This window comes from Cyprinus carpio, chromosome B20, assembly GCF_018340385.1.
Source record: "Cyprinus carpio isolate SPL01 chromosome B20, ASM1834038v1, whole genome shotgun sequence".
Lineage (NCBI taxonomy): Eukaryota > Metazoa > Chordata > Actinopteri > Cypriniformes > Cyprinidae > Cyprinus > Cyprinus carpio.
The window spans coordinates 3,581,445-3,588,231 of NC_056616.1; positions in this window are offsets into that span (position 1 = coordinate 3,581,445).

Here is a 6,787-nt window from a genome sequence, read left to right on the forward strand (position 1 = left end):
CTACTACTCCAGACTCAGTCCACTGCTTCCGCAGGTCCCCCCAAGGTCTGGAATCGGTCCTTCTCCACAATCTTCCTCAGGGTCCGGTCACCTCTTCTCGTTGTGCAGTGTTTTTTGCACCACTTTTTCCTTCCCACAGACTTCCCACTGAGGTGCCTTGATACAGCACTCTGGGAACAGCCTATTCATTCAGAAATTTCTTTCTGTGTCTTACCCTCTCGCTTGAGGGTGTCAGTGATGGCCTTCTGGACAGCAGTCAGGTCGACAGTCTTACCCATGATTGCGGTTTTGAGTAATGAACCAGGCTGGGAGTTTTTAAAAGCCTCAGGAATCTTTTGCAGGTGTTTAGAGTTAATTAGTTGATTCAGATGATTAGGTTTTAATAGCTCGTTTAGAGAACCTTTTCATGATATGCTAATTTTTTGAGATAGGAATTTTAGGTTTTCATGAGCTGTATGCCAAAATCATCAGTATTAAAACAATAAAAGACCTGAAATATTTCAGTTGGTGTTGCAATGAATCTAAAATATATGAAAGTTTAATTTTTTATCATTACATTATGGAAACTAATGAACTTTTTCACAATATGCAAATTTTTTTGAGAAGGACCTGTATATACATATATATATATATATACATGATATATATATATACATATACAAATATACACATATATATATATATATATATATATATATATATATATATATATATATATATATATATATATATATATATATATATATATACACACACATATATATATATATATATATATATAATATATACACATATACCATATATACACATACACATATATATATATATATATATATATATATATGAACATATGTGACCCTGGACCACAAAACCAGTCTTATGCCGCACAGGTATATTAGCAATAGACAAAAATACATTGTACAGGTCAAAATGATAGATTTTTCTTTTGTGGCAAAAATTGTTTGGATATTAAGTAAAGATCATGTTCCATGAAGATATTTTGTACATTTCCTACTGTAAATATATGAAAACTGTATTTTTGATTAGTAATTTGCATGGCTAAGAACGTCATCTGCACACATGTATGTGTACGTGTATGTATGTGTGTGTGTGTGTGTGTGTATACACTCAACGGCCACTTTATTAGGTACACCTGTTCAATTGCTTGGTAACACAAATTGCAACTCAATGCATTTAGGCATCTAGACTTGGGGAAGACAACTTGCTGAAGTTCAAATCGAGCATCAGGATGGGGAAGAAAGGGGATTTAAGTGACTTTGAACGTGGAATGGTTGTTGGTCAGACGGGCTGGTCTGAGTATTTCAAAAGCTGCTGATCTACTGGGATTTTCACACACAACCATCTCTAGGGTTTACAGAGAATGGTCCGAAAAAGAGAAAATATCCAGTGAGCGGCAGTTGTGTGGACAAAAATGCCTTGTTGATGTCAGTGGTCAGAGGAGAATGGGCAGACTGGTTAGAGATGATAGAAAGGCAACAGTAACTCACTTGTTACAAAAAGGTATGCAGAATACCATCTCTGAACACACAACACGTCAAACCCTGGAGCAGATGAGCTACAGGTGCAGAAGACCACACCGGGTGCCACTCCTGTCAGCTAAGAACAGGAAACAGATGCTACAATTCGCACATGCTCACCAAAATTGGACAATAGAAGATTGGAAAAACGTTGCCTGTTCTGAGGAGTCTCGATTTCTTCTGCGACATTCAGATGGTAGGGTCAGAATTTGGCGTAAAGAACATGAAAGCATGGATCCATCCTGCCTTGTCTCAATGGTTCAGGCTGCTGGTGGTGGTGCAATGGTGTGGGGGACATTTTCTTGGCATACTTTGGGCCCCTTAGTACCAATTGAGCATTGTTTAAATGCCACAGCCTACCTGAGTATTGTTGCTGACCATGTCCATCCCTTTATGACTAGAGTGTACCCATCTTCTGATGGCTACTTCCAGCAGAATAATGCAGCATGTCACAGAGCTCAAATCATCTCAGACTGGTTTCTTGAACATGACAATGAGTTCACTCAAATGGCCTCCACAGTAATCAGATCTCAATCCAATACAGCAGCTTTGTGATGTGTTGGAACGGGAGATTCGCATCATGGATGTGCAGCCGACAAATCTGCAGCAACTGTGTGATGCTATCATGTCAATATGGAACAAAATATCTGAGGAATGTTTTCAACACCTTGGTGAATCTATGCCACAAAAAATTAAGGCAGTTCTGAAGGCAAAAGGGGGTCCAACCCGGTACTAGCAAGGTGTACCTCATAAGGTGGCCATTGAGTGTATGTGCGTGTGTGTGTATGTACAGTCGTGGCCAAAAGTTTTGAGAATTACATAAATATTGGAAATTGGAAAAGTTGCTGCTTAAGTTTTTATAATAGCAATTTGCATATACTCCAGAATGTTATGAAGAGTGATCAGATGAATTGCATAGTCCTTCTTTGCCATGAAAATTAACTTAATCCCAAAAAAAACTTTCCACTGCATTTCATTGCTGTCAGTTAAGGACCTGCTGAGATCATTTCAGTAATCATCTTGTTAACTCAGGTGAGAATGTTGACGAGCACAAGGCTGGAGATCATTATGTCAGGCTGATTGGGTTAGAATGGCAGACTTGACATGTTAAAAGGAGGGTGATGCTTGAAATCATTGGTTCTTCCATTGTTAACCATGGTGCCCTGCAAAGAAACGTGTGCAGCCATCATTGCGTTGCATAAAAATGGCTTCACAGGCAAGGATATTGTGGCTACTAAGATTGCACCTAAATCAACAATTTATAGGTTCATCAAGAACTTCAAGGAAAGAGGTTCAATTCTTGTAAAGAAGGCTTCAGGGCGTCCAAGAAAGTCCAGCAAGCGCCAGGATCGTCTCCTAAAGAGGATTCAGCTGCGGGATCGGAGTGCCACCAGTGCAGAGCTTGCTCAGGAATGGCAGCAGGCAGGTGTGAACGCATCTGCACGCACAGTGAGGCGAAGACTTTTGGAAGATGGCCTGGGGTCAAGAAGGGCAGCAAAGAAGCCACTTCTCTCCAAAAAAAAACATCAGGGACAGATTGATCTTCTGCAGAAAGTATAGTGAATGGACTGCTGAGGACTGGGGCAAAGTCATATTCTCCGATGAAGCCCCTTTCCGATTGTTTGGGGCATCTGGAAAAAGGCTTGTCCGGAGAAGAAAAGGTGAGCGCTACCATCAGTCCTGTGTCATGCCAACAGTAAAGCATCCTGACACCATTCATGTGTGGGGTTGCTTCTCATCCAAGGGAGTGGGCTCACTCACCAATTCTGCCCAAAAACACAGCCATGAATAAAGAATGGTACCAAAACACCCTCCAACAGCAACTTCTTCCAACAACCCAACAATAGTTTTTGGTGAAGAACAATGCATTTTCCAGCACGATAGAGCACCGTGCCATAAGGCAAAAGTGATAACTAAGTGGCTCGGGGACCAGAATGTTGAAATTTTGGGTCCATGGCCTGGAAACTCCCCAGATTTATATCCCATTGAGAACTTGTGGTCAATCCTCAAGAGGCGGGTGGACAAACAAAAACCCACTAATTCTGACAAACTCCAATAAGTTATTATGAAAGAATGGGTTGCTATCAGTCAGGATTTGGCCCAGAAGTTGATTGAGAGCATGCCCAGTCGAATTGCAGAGGTCCTGAAAAAGAAGGGCCAACACTGCAAATACTGACTCTTTGCATAAATGTCATGTAATTGTCGATAAAAGCCTTTGAAACGTATGAAGTGCTTGTAATTATATTTCAGTACATCACAGAAACAACTGAAACAAAGATATAAAAGCAGTTTAGCAGCAAACTTTTTGAAAACTAATATTTATGTAATTCTCAAAACTTTTGGCCACGACTGTACACTGAACAAAATTATAAACGCAACACTTTTGTGATCTAAGATCTAAAGATCTAAGACTTTTTCTATGTACACAAAAGGCCTATTTCTCTCAAATATTGTTCACAATTCTGTCTAAATCTGTGTTAGTGAGCACTTTTCCTTTGCCGAGATAATCCATCCACCTCATAAGTGTGGCACGTACAAACTGATTTTTGTATATACAGATATATTTGTATATATTAACTATATTTATATCAATATCTCAATGGAGAAAAATATCATGCTGGACATCTATACTGATATGGACAGGCTAATGTGTTAGGAATGAAAGGATGCCACATCGTTTGATGGAAATGAAAAAAAAAGAGGGCTGAATTCAAAGACGAAGTAAAAAAAAAAAAATGATGCAGCAGGTTAGTCCATTTTGCTGAAATTTCATTGCAGTAACTCAGAATGGTACTCCATAGTTTGCATGGCCCTCACATGCATGTATCCATGCTTGACAACTTAGGGGTGTGCTCCTAATAAGACTGTGGATGTTGTCCTGGGGTATTTCCTCCCAGATCTGGACCAGGGCATAACTGAGCTCCAGGACAGTCTGAGGTGCAACCTGGTGGTGTCAGATGGACCGAAACATAATGACCCAGAGGTGTTCTGTTGGATTGAGGTCAGGCGAGCGTGGGGGACATTCAATATTATCAATTCCTTCATCCTCCAGGAACTACCTGCATACTCTCGACACATGAGGCTGGGAATTGTCGTGCACCAGGAGGAATCTAGGACCCACTGCACCAGCGTAGGGTGTGACAATGGGTCCCAGGATTTTATCCTGATACCTAATGGCAGTCAGTGTGCCATTGTCTAGCCTGAAGAGGTCTGTGCGGCCCTCCATGGATGTGCCTTCTCAGACCATCACTGACCCCAGGGCTGTGCACGGAGGGTGGCCTGGTGGCTAGAGCCACTGCCCCTTTGCCCTCATCAGCTGAGGTGCCCCACCCCACCCTACCCCAGCTCAGCTAAAGATCCGCTGATTCCGCTAATCCGCTCTGTGTTTCCCACCCGCTCCGCAGCATCACTCACGATCTGTGTGCCCCTCTCTGAAGAGTGGAGACCACAGTCTCCAAAGATCGTTGCATTACGATCCACATTAGTCAGTGGTTGATCCGCTAATTTAGTAATTTGTTGGTAGTTTGTTTGTTTGTTTGTATTTTTGTTGGTAATGACTCAGCCTTCTAAAAGTGCTAACAACTTGTACAAAATATCCATGTTCTTAGAATTAGAATGTCTAATCAAATTATTGTACTCGATCAGATCTAATATAGATAAAACCAAATTTGCTGTTGTTGGCACACTATAGACAAAAAAAAAAAAACATAACTTAAAAAAAAAGCCTTCACAAAAAAGAAGACCGAAAGAGAAAGAGCAAAGGGAGGCTGCTAAAGGCAGTTCAACATTGCAAACATGAATACAAAGCTCCAGCAAGCCAGCAGGTAAATCATCATATAGAATATTTAGCAGTTTGTCAAACTTTAATTCTTGTAATTAAGTATAGTTCCCATTATAATGACTTGTCTTGATACTAGTAATCTATAACACATCATATTTTATTAAAACCTAATTAATGGTAGGCCTATAAATAGTTAAAAAAGTATACATGTTCCAAATTAGTTATTTATTAGTATATAATATAGATTTATGCTGTAAAATATTAAATTAAATGTCTAAAGGTTCTAAAAATATGTCTTCTTATAAAAAAAGTGTTCCTATGGCTCAGTTTGCCTCAGATTTGGGGTAAGTTGACCTGAGTCGAGTCAGTGGGTAATATGCACCATCTGGGTGTAAACTGATTCAAACCCATGTGAAATAAATAATAATTTAAAAACTAATTTAATAATTTCCTTTTACAGACAGTCATATTTCTTTTCTTAAAGTTAACTTTAACAACATAAAACCAACCAAATGAAGTTTAAATTTCAATATTTCATTGTTTGCATCTCTGAAACAATATGTTGAACTCCAAAGTTGTAGCCTTCCTTAAAACAAAGTAAACAGAGAGTTTGTTGGCCATTAGTGACTATAGGTGGAAAGACATTTTTATTTATTTATTTTTATTTGTTTTAATAGCAATATCTGGCAACACTGCCAGACCTTAAACTGATAGTAATCAAAAGAGCCCACAGACATGTTATTGCTGACAGGCCACATACGGTAAGGCAAACGCCAAAAAAAAAAAAACCCTGATATTATCTGTCAGAAACGTTATCAACGCTATCAAAACAGTAGCATAACACTAGTGCAGAGATCTGTATAACAAGTATGTTACATCTATGCTATTTCATATTGTAGTTACATTTTCACAAAGTCATGCCAACAACATTTATAAGAGCACTAGACAAAGTTACAATCTACACAGCAATGGTTATTAATGAAAACTATAACAGTAAAAGGCCTATGTATTGCTGAATGAATAATAAACAACTGATAAAATTATATACCCCGAACCTAAAGTAATGGTGCAATGTGATATCATTTACTAATGCTCATTCCTCCAAAACAGAGAAAACATCTTTCACAAACATCTACATATCAGTCTCTTTTAAAGTGTATAATGAGTGGGGTTATTATAGCAGAATTCCTACCCAGACCACACTAATTTTCAAACCATATGAGTTTCTCCTTTTCACAGTCTGGCAGAAATGATGCGTGGTTCTAAAATACATGGTCACATGACAGTAAAAGTGAACAGATGCCAAGATGCAGGGGGTCGGTGAACTTACCCCACTCTCCCCTACTTCTATTGAAGATGAGACAGAAGCAGGCTCAGAGAGTGAGGGAGAGCCCACTCTATTCAAAACATCTGCAATAAAGTCAATTATTACAGCTGTCTTCTCTTGTAACTGTATATTTGTAACAAC